At 48.7% G+C, this 17,188-nt stretch overlaps 1 protein-coding gene and 1 non-coding gene across 11 annotated transcripts in view; both read right to left on the bottom strand.

Annotated features, from left to right (window-relative positions):
• LOC106508654 (uncharacterized) overlaps nt 1-17,188 on the bottom strand; it is a 239,023-nt gene extending 221,835 nt beyond the window's left edge. For 4 of the 10 annotated variants that reach the window (XR_014831614.1, XR_014831613.1, XR_014831611.1 and 1 more), the window contains exons 1-2: nt 17,096-17,188; nt 16,686-16,829 (exon numbers count right to left, since the gene is read on the bottom strand). The gene's annotated coding sequence lies outside the window, so the exon portion shown is untranslated. Of the gene's footprint in view, nt 1-16,685; nt 17,071-17,095 lie in introns of those variants that run through there. The other 6 variants (XR_014831617.1, XR_014831615.1, XM_085002481.1 and 3 more) reach the window with 4 other exon arrangements.
• On the bottom strand, nt 5,314-5,420 carry LOC146395629 (U6 spliceosomal RNA). The gene has a single exon (XR_014831678.1). It is a non-coding gene; the product is annotated as a U6 spliceosomal RNA (small nuclear RNA).

Raw genomic sequence — 17,188 nt, 5'->3', positions numbered from 1 at the left:
AAAGCCGGCTCCACAGCCCTCTAGCCATGTTTCAGGCATGTGGGGGAGGGCAGAGCGGGGGGACTGATGCCACAGGGCTCCAGGGGGTTCAGGCCACCATTTGGTTAGAAGAGTCATCCAGGCTGAGGGAGCCAGCCTGGAGAGAAGGGGAGAGGCAGACCCCTGACCACCATCCCACCCAGAGGGGGGCAGGGACCCAGGAGGGAGGGGCCGCCAAACCCGAAAGGGACTGAACTGTAAACCCGATCAACCCAATCAACAGAGCTGAAGTCCCTGAACTGAAGCCAGGCAAGGTGGGAAAGGACTAGATAAAATGGTCAGTGAAACTGGAGTTGTCAGCCTGTGTTCTAGAAACAGTTGCATCTTTGCTGGCCTGAGTTTGTGACTGAGGCAAGAATTCTACTTCTTTTTTTTTTTTAACTGTTTTTATTTTCTTTTTCTTTTCTTTTTTGGCCACACTCCCCAGCATATGGAAGTTCCAGGGCCAGGGATTGAATCTGAGCCACAACTGCAACCTACACCACAGCTGTGGTGACACCAGACCCTTAACCCATTATGCTGGGTAGGATCGAACCCACACTGCTGCGGAGACCATGCAGAATCCTTAACCAGCTGGGGCAGAGTGGGAGCTCCTAGACATGAAGACTGTCTTTTTTCCTTTTTATGGCCACACCTGCAGCATATGCAGGTTCCCAGAGTAGGGGTCAAATCGGAGGCACAGGGGCCGACCTACACCACAGCCACAGCCACACAGAATCCAAGTTGAGTCTGCGACCTACACCACATCTCATAGCCATGCCGATCCTTAACCCACTGAGCGTGGCCAGGGATCGAACCTGCATCCTCATAGAGACAACATCAGATCCTTAACCTGCTCAGCCACAACAGGAACTCCTAGACAGGAATACTCTTTTTTTTTTTTTTTTTTTTTTTTTTTTTTTTTTTTTTTTTTAATTTTATTTTCCCACTGTACAGCAAGGGGGTCAGGTTATCCTTACATGTATACATTACAATTACAGTTTTTCCCCCACCATTTCTTCTGTTGCAACATGAGTATCTAGACATAGTTCTCAATGCTATTCAGCGGGATCTCCTTGTAAATCTATTCTAAGTTGTGTCTGATAAGCCCAAGCTCCCGATCCCTCCCACTCCCTCCCCCTCCCATCAGGCAACCACAAGTCTCTTCTCCAAGTCCATGATTGATTTTCTTTTCTGAGGAGATGTTCATTTGTGCTGGATATTAGATTCCAGTTATAAGTGATGTCATATGGTATTTGTCTTTGTCTTTCTGGCTCATTTCACTCAGGATGAGATTCTCTAGTTCCATCCATGTTGCTGCAAATGGCATGATGTCATCCTTTTTTATGGCTGAGTAGTATTCCATCGTGTATATATACCACATCTTCCGAATCCAATCCTCTGTCGATGGACATTTGGATTGTTTCCATGTCCTGGCTATTGTGAATAGTGCTGCAATGAACATGCGGGTGCATGTGTCTCTTTTAAGTAGAGCTTTGTCCGGATAGATGCCCAAGAGTGGGATTGCGGGGTCATATGGAAGTTCTATGTATAGATTTCTAAGGTATCTCCAAACTGTTCTCCATAGTGGCTGTACCAGTTTACATTCCCACCAACAGTGCAGGAGGGTTCCCTTTTCTCCACAGCCCCTCCAGCACTTGTTATTTGTGGATTTATTAATGATGGCCATTCTGACTGGTGTGAGGTGGTATCTCATGGTAGTTTTGATTTGCATTTCTCTTATAATCAGCGATGTTGAGCATTTTTTCATGTGTTTGTTGGCCATCTGTATATCTTCTTTGGAGAAATGTCTACCCAGGTCTTTTGCCCATTTTTCCATTGATTGATTGGTTTTTTTGCTGTTGAGTTGTATAAGTTGCTTGTATATTCTAGAGATTAAGCCCTTGTCAGTTGCATCATTTGAAACTATTTTCTCCCATTCTGTAAGTTGTCTTTTTGTTTTCTTTTGGGTTTCCTTTGCTGTGCAAAAGCTTTTCAGTTTGATGAGGTCCCATGGGTTTATTTTTGCTCTAATTTCTATTGCTTTGGGAGACTGACCTGAGAAAATATTCATGATGTTGATGTCAGAGAGTGTTTTGCCTATGTTTTCTTCTAGGAGTTTGATGGTGTCCTGTCGTATATTTAAGTCTTTCAGCCATTTGGAGTTTATTTTTGTGCATGGTGTGAGGGTGTGTTCTAGTTTCATTGCTTTGCATGCAGCTGTCCAGGTTTCCCAGCAATGCTTGCTGAATAGACTTTCCTTTTCCCATTTGATGTTCTTGCCTCCCTTGTCAAAGATTAATTGACCATAGGTGTCAGGGTTAATTTCCAGATCCTCTATTCTGTTCCATTGGTCTGTCTGTCTGTTTTGATACCAGTACCACACTGTTTTGATGACTGTGGCTTTGTAGTATTTCTTGAAGTCTGGGAGAGTGATGCCTCCTGCTTGGCTTTTGTTTCTCAGGATTGCTTTGGCGATTCTCGGTCTTTTGTGGTTCCATATAAATGTTTGGATTGTTTGTTCTAGTTCTGTGAAAAATGTCATGGGTAATTTGATAGGGATTGCATTGAATCTGTAGATTGCTTTGGGTAGGATGGCCATTTTCACAATATTGATTTTTCCAATCCAGGAACATGGAATATCTTTCCATTTTTTTACATCTTCTTTGATTTCTTTGATTAAGGTTTTATAGTTCTCGGCATATAGGTCCTTTACCTCTTTGGTTAGGTGTATTCCGAGGTATTTGATTTTGTGAGGTACAATTTTAAAAGGTATCGTATTTTTGTATTCCTTTTCTAATGCTTCATTGCTGGTATACAGAAATGCAACTGACTTCTGAATGTTAATCTTATATCCTGCCACTTTGCTGAATTTATTAATCAGTTCAAGGAGTTTTGGGGTTGAGTCCTTAGGGTTTTCTAGGTATAGAATCATGTCATCTGCATACAGTGACAGTTTGATCTCTTCTCTTCCTATATGGATGCCTTTGATTTCTTTTGTTTGTCTAATTGCTGTGGCTAAGACTTCCAAAACTATGTTGAAGAGCAGTGGTGAGAGTGGGCATCCCTGTCTTGTTCCAGATTTGAGTGAGAAGGCTTTCAGTTTTTCCCCATTGAGGATTATATTTGCTGTGGGTTTATCATAAATGGCTTTGATTATATTCAGGAATGTTCCCTCTATACCCACTTTGGCGAGGGTCTTGATCATGAATGGATGTTGAACTTTGTCAAATGCTTTTTCTGCATCTATTGAGATGATCATATGATTTTTGACTTTTTTTTTGTTAATGTGGTGTATGATGTTGATTGATTTGCGTATGTTGAACCATCCTTGTGAACCTGGGATGAACCCAACCTGGTCATGGTGTATAATTTTTTTGATATGTTGTTGGATTCGGTTGGCTAAGATTTTGTTGAGAATTTTTGCATCTATATTCATCAATGATATTGGGCGATAGTTTTCTTTTTTGGTGGTATCTCTGCCTGGTTTTGGAATGAGGGTGATGGTGGCCTCATAGAATGTCTTTGGGAGTATTCCTTCTTCTTCAACCTTTTGAAAGAGTTTCAGGAGGATGGGCACCAATTCCTCTTTATATGTTTGATAGAATTCACCTGTGAAGCCATCTGGTCCTGGGCTTTTATTTGTAGGGAGTGATTTTATGACCTCTTCAATTTCATTTCTGGTGATTGGTCTGTTCAGTTGGTCTGTTTCTGCTTGATTCAGTTTTGGCAGGCTGTAAGATTCTAGAAAATTGTCCATTTCTTCCAGATTGTCAAACTTATTGCCATATAGTTGTTCATAGTATTCTCTTATGGTTTTTTGTATTTCTGCTGTATCCGTTGTGATTTCTCCTTTTTCATTTATAATTTTGGTGATTTGGGTTCTTTCTCTCCTCTTTTTAGTGAGTCTGGCCAGGGGTTTATCAATTTTGTTCACCTTTTCAAAGAACCAGCTCTTGGTTTTATTAATTTTCTCTATTGTTTTTTGAGTCTCTATTTTATTGATTTCTTCTTTGATCTTTACAATTTCCTTCCTTCTGCTGACTTTAGGACTTTTTTGTTCTTCTTTTTCTAATTCATTTAGGTGGAGGGTTAAGTTGTCAATTTGGGATCTTTCTTCTTTTTTGAGAAAGGCCTGTATTGCTATAAATTTCCCTCTGAGCACTGCTTTCGCAGCATCCCATAGATTTTGAGAGGTTGTGTCTTCATTATCATTTGTTTCAAGATAGTTTTTAATTTCCTTCTTGATTTCCTCATTGACCCATTGGTTTTTTAGTAGCATGTTGTTTAGTCTCCATGGAGTAGGTTTTTTCTCTTTCCTTTTCCCATGGTTGATTTCTAATTTCATGGCATTGTGGTCAGAGAAGATACTTGAGATAATTTCTATGCTCCTAAATTTATTGAGATTCGCTTTATGTCCCAATATGTGGTCGATTCTTGAGAATGTTCCATGAGCATTTGAGAAGAATGTGTATTCTGATTTTTTTGGATGTAGTGTCCTGAAGATATCAATTAAGTCTAACTTTTCTATTGTTTCCTTTAGGATCTCTGTTGCTTTATTGGTTTTCTGTCTAGAGGATCTGTCCATTGATGTGAGGGGGGTATTTAGGTCTCCTACTATGATTGTATTCTCATCAATATCTCCCTTTATGTCTGTTAATATTTGTTGTATGTATCTGGGTGCTCCTATGTTTGGGGCATATATGTTGATGATAGTAACATCCTCTCCTTGGATGGATCCCTTAATCATTAAATAGTGTCCTTCTTTGTCTTTCTTTATGTCTTTTGTTTTAAAGTCTATTTTGTCTGATATGAGCGTTGCAACTCCTGCTTTTCTGTCATGTCTATTGGCATGAAATACTTTTCCCCAGCCTTTCACTTTCAATCTATATGTATCTTTTGTCCTAAGGTGAGTTTCTTGTAGGCAGCATATTGAAGGTTTTTGCCTTTTTATCCACTCAGCCATTCTGTGTCTTTTGATTGGGGCATTCAGTCCATTGACATTTAAGGTGATAATTGATAGATGATTATTTATTGCCATTTGATCCTCGTGTTCCAGTTGATTCTATGGTTCTCCATTCTTCCTTTCTTTTTTTTTTTTTTTTTTTTTTTTTGGTTGGATGGTCTCCTGTTATTATCTGCTTGAGTGTAATTTTTTTTTTCATTTTTTGCAAATGCAATATTTGGTTTTGGCTTGTGGTTGCCCTGTTTTTTAACTATGCTAACCCCTTCCCATAATTGTGTGTTTTAGCCTGATGGTCCTGTAAGTTCAAACACTTCATTATTATATTAAAAAAAAATATGGAACGCTTCACGAATTTGCGTGTCATCCTTGCGCAGGGGCCATGCTAATCTTCTCTGTATCGTTCCAATTTTAGTATATGTGCTGCCGAAGCGAGCACAGGAATACTCTTGATGAAGGCAGAGCATATGGACATAGAAAGCCCTTGAGAGAGGTTGCCTGCCTCTCTGTCCCCTTCCCTCTCTATAAAATCAGTTCCTGCTGGCGGAGACGCCCACTGCTTCCCAGGTCTGTGTGCGAGGATATGCTGGGGCACGCGACCCGTCCATCTGGATTTCCTGGGAATGGATATGTGCTCCTGACCCCTCAGAGGTTAGCCCCGCCCACGCAGACAACAAATTCCCAGAACCAACACCCGCACTCTGTAAGCTCCAGCAAGCCTTTGAGGGACGTGCCCCCACCCCACCCCACCCCCTTTACAAACAAGAAAGCCAGAGCCCTGAGAAGAGGGTGAGGTTCCCTGAGTTGCACAGGAAGGAAACTGAGGGTCTGGAGGCTGAACCTGGCCTCTGCCTCTGGCCACCGCCTCCCAGTAAAGACCCCGGATGGTGTTCCCTGAGGCTTCGCGTTGAAACCGAAAAAGTTATCGTTCATTCCCGCAAGTATTACAGGCCATGCTCTGTAATGTCAATAAAGCCTGTGATACGCTACTGCATTATCTCCTTTATTCCTCCCCAAATTCCTGTGAACGGCTCTCGCCTCTCCCCACTTCCTCCCATTTGGCAGCTGAGGAAACTGAGGCTCATGGAGGTGGCATAACTCACCTGAGGTCACTCAGCCAAGCCAGTGGCAGGACTCTGACTGGGCAGATAACCCCAGGCTCAACGGTTCTGGGCTTCCCAGTGAGGCAGGCATGCTGTCACAGAAGCCAGGTGCCAGCTGGACAGGTACGGTGCCTGCGCTCCAGAAGACCTTCTGGGCCTCCACTGCGCCTGTCAGATGCTCATCAGCATCATCTCCCACCTGCCTGAAACTGGCCACACCCTAATGCTGCAAACGATATAAAGCATTTCTTTTCTCCTCCCTCCGGAGCTCGCTCTGTGACACAGGACCAGTGTCTCGACCTCGCTGAGCCTCAGCGGTCTTGCGTATGAATTGGGGCCTGTAAGGCCTCATTACAAAGGCACTGCGGGCTGTTGTTTTTGCCCCAAATCCCTTGGCTCCCAAGCACACCTGTGAAGGGTCCTCCACCCCCCCCCCGGCACCCCCACCCCCCAGCCTGGCTGCCAGCCACCGGCTCTCCTGTCCTGGCTCTCAATGCGGCCCCCTGCAACCAGCCAGAACATCTGCCTGGGAGCGCCGTGGAACTCTGCCCCTGAGCCAGGGTCCTGCCAGCAACGAGTTTAAACAAACACAACCGAGCAGAAACGAAATGGTCCGTCGGTTGTAAAGGGTTGCACTTCATGCTCAGGCGCTCGGGTTGCATGATAATCCAAGCGATGGTTCTCCTGAGGAGAATTAGGAAGAAAAGGGTAGGGGGGTCTGAGGGGAGCAGGGGAAAAAGTCAGGTACCCAAGGCAAGCGTTGCCAAGAAACTGGCCCCAGAGGGCCCACGAACCAGAGATGGGATGGGGGCGGTCGCGGAGCACAGGAGGAAAGGAAACGCGGGGTTCTTTCCAACTCTTCTAGTGCCTAAGTCTGAGCTTCACTGGCGAGAGAGCTTTTGCCACTAAATCTGTAGAGAAGGATGAGCAGCCGCCCCAAACCTGTGTGGTCAGAAGCTGGGAGGGGCACCTCGATGGGGAGCTGGGGCCTCGAGCTCTACGGCCCTGCGAGCCTGCGCAGCTAAAGCACAAAGCACCTGAGGAAAACAACAGGTACACAGGACGAGCCATGACCAACGCGCAGCCTCAGTCTTGGGAAGGCAATAGGGAGCGAGGGGGCCTGTGGCACTGGGGACAGCTGGGACTCAACTGTCAGCTCCAGCCAAGCTCTATCAGGTAGGAACACCGGCCCCAGGTTGCCAATCGTCTGATTTTTTTCAAGAGAAGTAGGAAAGAATGAATTTTGTTTTTTAATGTGCAGGTTCTCAATTTTAAAACATTGGCAACTAATTCAAGTGGTTTTTTTTTTTTTTTTTTTTAAGTACGATGTGAGCCAAACGAAATATACCCGTAAGCCAAATTTGACTCACAGGCCGTGGGTTTGCAGTGTCTGAAGTTTCGGGTCGCGGCAAAGGCGATGGGATCTGCCTGGGTTCAAGCCCTAGGTCTTCCCATCTGCTGTGGGGTGACCTTGGGCAAGTCATCTAGCCTTTCCAAATCTCAGTTACTTCCTCTGTCAAATGGGTATAATAGCATCTACTAATATGATATTTAGAAAAAATTAAATGAAATGATGTCACAGCAACTCCTCGGCATGATGCCCAGCACATGGTAAGCCCTCTAGGACATTTCACTATTACGAATAATGCACTCAGGGGATTAAAGAGAACAGCAGGGGTGGGACAAGGAGGAGGGCGAGAAAACAGATCAAGAAGGTGAAATAGGGCCACATCTGAAAATGCCTGTCTTGCTGTATCAGGAATGGCCCTTGAGGGATTATTGTCACAAACTGGCACCAAATTGACAAGAGAATATTGAACAGGTTGGGCAGTGACCTGAAGGATAGTGGCCCGTCATGATCCCACCACCTCCTTCCGGAAGTGCAGCAAAGAGACCTCGTGAAATCTTCTGGATTGTTGCAGAGCCAAAGGTGGTTAGGGAGGGTGACCTGCAGGAGGAAAGGTGGTGCCCAAGGTCTTCGGCTCGGTCGCTGCCCAGCTGTGTGATTTGGGCTGTGTCACTTCTCCCTCTGAGACTCCACTTATCCATCTGTAAAATGGGATGATAACAGCCACCTCTTAGGATACTGGTGGGGATTAGGAATAATGCCAGGTAGGGTCTGGTACGGAGCTCACGTACTACACATGGGAGCTGCTTTTATTGGTTATTGCTGTTATAGTTTTTCTCATTCATGGGGAAAGAGAGGTGCTTGCCTGACCAGCAGCCATTGACCACTTCTCAGATATCCGTCCCAGTGTTCCCATGGGGACCTATCCCCTCGCCATTCCCAACTGAATGGTTCAGTTGGTGTGGGCTCCACCCCAGGCTCCAGGGACAGGCATGTGAATCAGGCGTAGCTAAAGAGAGAAGTATCGTCTCCTGGGCCAATGGGAACCAGATCCAGGCTTTCATTCAAACTATGAGGGAAGAGAAGCTCTCCCTTTTCCACCAGATCTGCTGGAGGGGGGAGCAGGCCGGAGCTGCTGGCAGCCGTCTCACCACCACATGCGAAGAGCTTCAGAATGGAGCCAGGATAGAGGAAATCAGAGCAAAGAGTTGGAAAAATTCTTGATCCTTGATAACACTGCGTAAGTACCTGGATCCAGCTGTGCCGGAGGCGCACGCTAGGCTGGACTATTCCATTACATGAACCCCCAAAACTTTCTCTTTTTTGCTTAGAGCATTTGGAATGGGGTCTTCTGTCACTTGCAGCCAAGACCCCCAACAGATACATGAGCTTTCAGAGTGAATTAAGGAAATGCCCCAACGAGAGTTTAATTAGTTGCCAGTTCTTCGCAGCTCTCGGATCAGGCTCTGCGGGTGACGGCACTATTTTCCTTCTACGGTGAGGAAGGTAATACATCCTGAAAGCCTTTCACAGATGTTGGTCAAGCTTTCCCCGATTGCCCCGCTGGGGCGATTTGCCCTCCAGAGGACCTCTGGCATGCCTAAAGGTAGTTTCGGTTGGCCCAGTGGGCCAAGGGAGGGGAATCTGGGCTCCTGGCACCTGGGGGGGCGAGGCCAAGGATGCCGTCAAACAGCCTACGATGCACAAGACACACCCCTTGCCCCAACCAAGTAGGATCCCCTCCAAACATCAACAGTGCTGAGGGTGAGGAACCCAGAAGAAGTAATACATCAGCCCATAGTTTACTCCCTCCAACTCTCTTCTACACAATAGCTTCCCTGCGCTCTTAAAGGACAACACGCTCGAAGACAAAACCCAGGCTGCTGGAGAACTTTACATATGCCATGATGTTCTCTAGAGCAGGCCATGCTGCGACTCAACACCCAACTGAAAGAAGCTGCCCAGAGTTTGTGCACGGGTTATGTATCAGCCCCTCCCAGGTCTGCAGCCGCCTTCCCGTCACCATAACAACCACAGCTCAGAACTAGTGGACCAATAGGATGAGCAGGCTACCCCTCTGAAGATAGACAATCTTGTCCAGTGACACCTGCATGGCCTCCCACAACCGGCAGTGATGATCAGACAAGCAAATTCTATAAATCCCATACATCCAATAAAGAGGCAGGAGAGCATTCCCTGTCTGTCTAAAGGCACATTTCTCAGGGTGTGGCTCCTCCAACACTGGTCCTGTGAGAGAATCATGAGTGAAAAAAGAGATTTCAGGAGTTCCCGTCATGGCTCAAGTGGAAACAAATCTGACTAGCATCCATGAGGACGCAGGTTCAATCCCTGGCCTCGTTCAGTGAGTTAAGGATCCAGCATTGCCGTGAGCTGTGGTGTAGGTTGCAGATGCGGCTCAGATCAGTTGTGGCTGGGGCATAGGCTGGCAGCTACAGCTCTGACTCAGCCCCTAGGCTGGGAACCTCCATATGCTGTGAGTGCGGCCCTAAAAAGACAAAAAAAAAAAAAGAGAGAGAGAGAGAGAGTGATTTCAAAATCAAACAATTATTAGAAACACAAAAGCCTCTATAACTTTCGTGGACAGCAACAGCATGCATTAGTACATCAAAGGCTCTGAGAAGTCCTGCATTTCAAAAAAAGCTGTTTAACTTTCTTTAACTTGGTATTTCCCAAATTCACTTGATCACAGAATCCTTTCTCTCTTACAATATGCATTTAATATCTCATCGAACTATCATCTTACAGGGCACACACTGGGAAATATTTCATTACAAAGAAAATGCAATATTAATGAGGTCATAAGGTGGACCCAAAGAAACCAAGTAATGGTAGAAATAGACCAGAGCCCTTTGGCCAGAGGACTGTGCCTTAAGCTTCTCAGTCTGGCTCATCCTAATTTCACTCGAGCATCCCTACATGTTTATGGCTATTCCAAAAGAGGCTCCTGAGGGTGGACGGAGTGTCAGGCACTGTGCGATAGCGGAATTGAGAGTAAAGTCAGACCCCAGTAGATACTGCAGTGATGGGTGGGATTGGGAGACTCTGTCACGGAGAGATGAAGCTCTGTGGACGCCTGCCTTCCTGGGGAGCCTTCTCATGTGAGGGAGCATGGAGGGCTTGGCTGCTTGAATCGTAAAACCTCCAAGTAATGTCAGGAACATGCGATTCCTACATAGCAGTCAGCTATTATGACCTGTCACAGTTTAGCAAGGCTCTGGGCAGGCCCGAGGAGTCAGAGGAACAGTGCCCTGACCTGTGACTGGTGGTGTCAGCCACACACGTAAGTGCCCCCTAAAGGAAACTACCCCACCCAAGGCCAGGGGTGGAGGAAAATAACTTTAGGCTGTGCTTCAACAAGGGATGGCTACCGATTGGACAAAGATGGGCACCTGACTCAAGAGCAGCCCATCCATTGGCTGTTTGGTGACCTATCAGGAGGCCAGAACAAAAAACCCTACCTGGTCATTTCAGGTAGTTGAGCTCATGGGCTCCATCCATCTGAGATTTAAATAGGAAAATATGGAATGAGTCGGAAAGTTGGTGGTGGAAGAAAAAGGTGCACAAGAAACAAGCTGACAAGGAGATGGAGTGAAGATGTGTGACCTCCTGCTCTGAAGGGGTCTGATAGCAAAGAGCCTGCCCCAAATCCTGACCTCAGAGACGTACGTGCAGAGCCAGGAGTCAGGCCCCAGGCTGCTGACCCAGAGTCCTGGTTCCTAATCGGTGGGGCAGCACTGGGAGCCTGGGAGTCCTCTGTTACTCCAAGAGCCAGTGCCAGTCTCTGACTGATGTCACCCAAGGAAAGGCATCATTTTAGAGCCTGCAGTCAGGAGAACTGGGACCTTGACAGCAACAGTGTCCAAAGGTTGGCTGGGACCAGCCCTGAGCAAGAATTTCCTCTGCCTCCCAAGGCACCTTTGGAGTCTAGGACCATGGGAACTACACAGATTCTGCAGTCATGACACATTACAGCTAATGCCACACCCAAGGGCTTGACACGGCTGTCCCAAAAATCACACAGAGGGCCCTGCAAAAACACAATACAGGAGTTTCTTTGTGGTGCAATAGGTTAAGGATCTGGTGTTGTCACTGCTGTGGCTCAAGTTCAATCCCCGGCCAGGGAACCAGGGAACTTGTGCATGCCATGGGCACAGCCGGGGGGGAAAAAAAAGCACCCCAAACACAATACAAAACCTTGTGCCTCGAATAACAATGCCACCGTGCTCTTGATTTGAAGGTTGGATGACTTTTTTGCAGGGGAGGGTCAAGGTTGTATATTTGTCTTGAAAATGAAGTAAGGCCAACCAAGATGCAGGGAAAAGGGACCAGAGCTGACTTGGCTTGCCTGAACTTGGCTCCCAGCAACAGCGTTCTGGAGGCAGCAGCAGCAACACCATTGGAATTTCACCCCAGGCTTTAGGACCTAAGCGTTAGTGACCAATGTCTTGGGACGGGAGTGTGAGAGCCAGCGGGAGATACAGGAGGCCAGCCCACCTCCTCTGCAGCAACCCAGTGGGTCTCCGGGAGACCACCGAGCAAGACTTGGGTTCCATCCCACCACACTCAGGGAACCCCCACTTTGTGCTACACACTGTCCTTGGTGCATTTACATATACGATCCCATTTGTTCTTCCCGGAACAAATAAGTCTCTTGACACATATTAAAATTATAGGATAAGGCTGCATATTAAGCCAGGATGGAGTGAACCTTGCAGGCAATTTAAAATTCAGAACTTACCACATTCTCTTTTCCTTTTTGCCTGCTCAACCTCCTGAAAGTTATTTTAAGAGCAGAATCATTGGAATGATGGAGTGTCTGCATTTAATCTTCTTTGACCAGCTTGGCGGTTCTCAAACTCTAACTGGATGTCAGTTACTGCGCTGGGTCACAGAGCACACACCCTGTGTCCTGTGCTGAATTCCCATTTTAAGGGTTTTTTTTTCTGGGGGTTCGGGTTTTTTGTTTGTTTTCTGGCCACCTCACGGCATTTGGAGTTCTCGGGCCAGAGATCAGCTCTGAGCCACAGGTGCAAACTATGCCACTGCTGCAGTAACGCCAGATCCTTTAACCCACCATGCTGGGCCGGGGATCAAACCTGCGTTCTGGAGCTGCGGTGATGGTGCCAATCCCGCTGCGCCACAGCAGGACCCCCTTAAGGGCGTTTTTCGTTTGTTTGTTTGTTTGGTCTTTTTTGCCATTTCTAGGGCCGCTCCCGCAGCATATGGAGGTTCCCAGGCTAGGGGTCAAATCGGAGCTGTAGCCGGCAGCCTACATCACAGCCACGGCAATGCCAGATCCGAGCTGCGTCTGCAACCCACACCACAGCTCACGGCAACACCTGATCCTCAACCCACTGAGCAAGGCCAGGGATCAAACCCACAACCTCATGGTTCCTAGTTGGATTCATTAACTACTGAGCCACGACGGGAACTCCAGGAACTCCTTAAGGGTTTTTAAGAGTCTTGGACCCCGTGGCTTTTCGCCTGAACTGCTTCCTTTGGAACTCAAGGGCTGTGAAGCAGGGAAACCCTATTGTACCCTGATAGTTCTGGAATCTACAGGTTTGTTCATTCAACACACAGTTATCAGTACCTGTGACCGGAGGGGGGGAGAGCGGGGGACAGAGAAGACCAAGGATGGATTCTGGAGTGAAGGAAATCAAAAGCCCTCTGAGCCCAGGCTGGGCTGGCTTCAGCTCACTGAATGCTCTGAGCAGCCTGGAAAAGAAGGGAGGCTGAGAAGGAAGCGCCTGGGCCTCAGTGCAGAGCGGAGACCAGATTCGAACCCAAACCCTCTGACCTCCAGGGTGGACTTTCTCACCTGCTACACCTGCCGGTTCTTGAACATGCACATTAATAGCTACAACCCCAAGGAGAACGGGACAAGGTATGAGAGGAGTCCAGGCCTGGAGGACTTAGCCCCCCGCTCAGTGGATCGGGGAGGAGGTTAGATCTGAGCTGAGCCTTGAAGAAGGTGCAAAATGAGTCACTTCCACGGGAAAAGGCGGGTCAAGTGGAAGGAGCAGTAGATGTTGGGTTTTGTCTGCCTGGCCTCTGTTCCCCTGTCTCTTTGGACTGACTTCTCAGCACCCTGATCTTTCTTTGGGCCTCTGCCTCCCTTCCATTCTCAGTCTAAGTGGTTTGTGGGGGTGGACCCCAAGCCCTGGTGCCAGGGTGGCTATGGGAGCCTGGCCTAGCCAATCAGAGCATCTCATTCCTCTGACCACAGTCAGGGGTTTTGGGATGGGCACAGGCCAATCTGAGCCAAGGCGGTGGATTCCATGACTCTTCAGGCTGCAGGAAGAGAGATTTTGCTCCAGCAGAGATACTCAGAGGCTAGGGTGTGCTCCTGGGGTTGCTAGGAGCCCCCTGACCACGACGTGGGATGAGAGCCTGTCTTCCAATGAGACCGTGAGAGAGGAGAGCCAGACAGGGAGGGAGAATTCCACGAGCAGGTGATATAGTTTGAAGCCATGCCTAAAGCCAGCCCATCCGGGGCTTGTGTGTGCTAGGAGCCAATGCCTGCCTTCTATGAGGAGGCCAGTATGCACTGGCTGGATCTATTCTTGGATCAACAGAGTGAGCAGAGTAGAGGGCTAGAAACAATAGTCCAAGAAGAGGTAGCTGCTAAAACTATGTTGAGCCCTGACATCAAAACTACTCCATTGCCTTTCTTTGAACGCAGTTTACAGACTGGTTGATCAGAAAGCAGGATAACACTCTCAAGAGTTTAGCAGAGGTACTGTGGTTTAAATGCTCATTTTGACAAGGAGATGAGGACTTGGAGGGCTCAAGGACACGGTCCTCAGTGGTGCAGAGAGCAGGTGGCCCCCCAGAGAGTGGCAGGCTGAGGACACAGTCAGCGGTCGGTTGGCTTGGATCTGCAGTGTGGGGAGGACCTGGATTTGGGGCTGGAAGAAGGAAGCCACGGGGAAGGCACCCCGCGAGAGGCCTTGGGCTGGGCGGGCCTTATGGAGAGCCAGCTCCAGGCTCCGACAGAACTGGGTTTGCCTCCTTGCTCTGCTGTTTTATTAGCAGGGCAATCTTGAAAGCCACTCCCGGTTCTGTGCCTGAATGCCACTGTCTACAAAACAGGATTCAGGAGTTCCCATCGGGGCTCAGTGGTTCACGAATCCGACTAGGAACCATGAGGTTGCGGGTTCGATCCCCGGCCTTGCTCTGTGGGTTAAGGATCCGGCGTTGCCATGAGCTGTGGGGTAGGTCGCAGACACGGCTCAGATCTGGAGTTGCTGTGGCTGTGGTGTAGGCCGGAGGCTACAACTCTGATTTGACCCCTAGCCTGGGAACCTCCCTATGCCTCAGGAGCGGCCCTAGAAAAGACAAAAGACCAAAAGACCAAAAGACAAAAAAAAAAAAAAAAAAAAAAAAAAAAAAACAGGGTTCAGATCTTCACTGAACTCTGAGTCCCTGCGCTCTGTGATGATCATACTGCAAAACAGCCTCTGAAGAAGACAACCCAGGTTCCGGGCACACCTCAGGCAGATCCGGTTTCCCGTCATGAAGTCAGGAAATGCAGTTTGCTCGCCATCTGCCTTCCCATGTTATCCCATAGGCGCCGTGGGGCAGGGAGATTTGTTTTGCGACTGCCTAGCTGAGTGCCTAGCACATGGTAGGCCTTCAAAAATGTCTTAAATAAATACAGGTAAACAAATAAAGTAATAAAGTGGTAAGTACTATCGAGTAAATAGAACACAGAATTTGATGGAGGGTGGGAGTGACATGGGATAGTTTAGATGACCTGGTCGGAGAAGGCGTCTCAGAAAAAGAGGATATTTGAGCAGAGACCTGAATGGTGAGGAAGCAGCCATATGAATAGCTGGCGGGGAGGGAGGGGAATGCATGCTAGGCAGAGGGAACAGTACATGCAAAGGCCCTGGGGCAGAAATCAAGACTGGAAAGAAAGCCATAGCTCGAGTGGGAGTGACAGAGAAAAACTGACGTTGGAGGGGCAGACAGAGGCTAGATAACTGCAGACCCTAACAAGGCACTTGAACCTGATGCCGACTAAGCACAACGGGCGGCCCTTTGAAAGTGCTGGACATGGCAGGAGCGTGATGGGACTTATGTGTTCAGGAGCCCTCTCTGCCCGCTGTGTGGTAGATGGATTTCAGCAGGAAAGATGAGAATGTATGTCCCACAGAGCATGTGGCACACAACAGGTGCTCAGTGAACAAGAAGCACCCCTCACGACCCCTGACACCACAGCCACGAAGGCTGGTCAATGTCCACCCCAGACCAAGACCACGCTCTTCTTTATCGTCTGGGTTGAGTCGCTCTAGCTCCCCTCCGTGTACTGTGATGGTTGCAGTAAAGCCAACAGACTAAGCTTTGGAGGAAAATCCTGTCCCCTTTTCGGGTACAGTAACAATCCAGGAGCACGGTGGGGAGTGTGGGGTGCGGGGTGGGGGGGCGGGTTGGGGGGGGGGAACCTTCTGTTCAGTGTTGAGTTGCTCCCAGCATACTTTTCAAACATTCATTTGCTGTTGCCCAGTCTCCTCCGTAAGAGACATGCTTTCGGATGTGTTTTGAAAAATATTCCATATGCTAATGGAATGTCACCATCTGCCAAAGAAGGCAGAGCTGTTTTTCAAGGAAAAACTATTACAGAAATGAGGTATTCACAGAGGGGCACTAAAGAGCCCAAACGTCGCTGACCTGAGGCTGACCTGGGCCGCCTCGTGTTACCAACATGAAAAGGGAGTGAGAAAATCTGAGGCCAATTAACTTCTCCCTCTCTCTCTCCCTCTCCCTCTCTCTTTTTTCTCCCCTCCCCTTCTTGGAGACATGATGAAATTTCCTGAAACAAAACCTCGCAGCCCGTTCTATAAAATGCTTTCGCCTTTGGTGGAAAAAGCCCCGATGGTCCCTTTTATCTCCTCATTCCTGAGGCGCAGACCTGGCCCCCGTCTGTTTGTGCAGATGGGCCGCAGGGAACACTCCCAAGGCCCCGAGAGGCCGGCCGAGCGGGAGGCAGCTCCGGCGCCCGCTGGCTCTTGCGCCGCCGGAGCCCTGCCGTCGGGAGAGCGCGGCGCTGCCTTGGACCGAGTGGGAAGCAGGATTAGGTGTCCTGCGGCCTGATTAGCCGACAGGCATTGTTCCCCGGGAGGCCTGGGCAGCTCGGACGGACGCAAGTGTTTGGAAAAGAAGGTTTTCCAAGTTCTGGGCGCGTCCACCGGGCCCTGCCAAGCCCGCTGGGTTATCACGCCCCTACCTTTCCGGCGGCTTCTTCTCGCGCCGTGGTGGCTGGCTTGTCCTCCTGTGCCCTCTTCTAAGTGCCATGTTCTTCCAGACGCCGTGGCAGGCCTCTCTGGCCTCCACAGCCCGGGTCAGCGCCGCTTCATTATCTCCCAGGCACCTGCACGGTACAAGCCCAAAGGCCCTTCTGGCGCCCGGCCCTCCTCCGCCCCGGCCCGACCGCTGCTTCCCTTCTCGAAGGGAGGCCAAGCGCGCCTCGCTGGTTAGTTTGGTGCAGGGGGTGCAGGCGTTTGCCACCTTTTGAGGGGAAGCAAGGGCGGCAATACTGCATGGCGGGCTCCTGCTTAGCACTGAGGTCGTGGCTCCCACGTCTCCCAGGCCACTCCCCCGCCCCCCCGCCCTGTGTAATCTCTTCGGAGCACTTACCACCACGTGCATTTATCTTGGGAGTTCCTGCGTGCACGGGCACTGCAGCCCTCGCGGGCTACGCTACCTTTCTCCTGGCGGAATGTAAGTCTC

Source organism: Sus scrofa, chromosome 16 (genome assembly GCF_054392235.1).
Source record: "Sus scrofa isolate SSC_HxYL_T2T_F1_AM1 chromosome 16, Sscrofa_HxYL_maternal_Yorkshire_Landrace_v2.0, whole genome shotgun sequence".
Lineage (NCBI taxonomy): Eukaryota > Metazoa > Chordata > Mammalia > Artiodactyla > Suidae > Sus > Sus scrofa.
The sequence above is the reverse complement of the archived record's forward strand: the minus strand, read 5'-3'. Positions and strand labels throughout refer to the sequence as shown.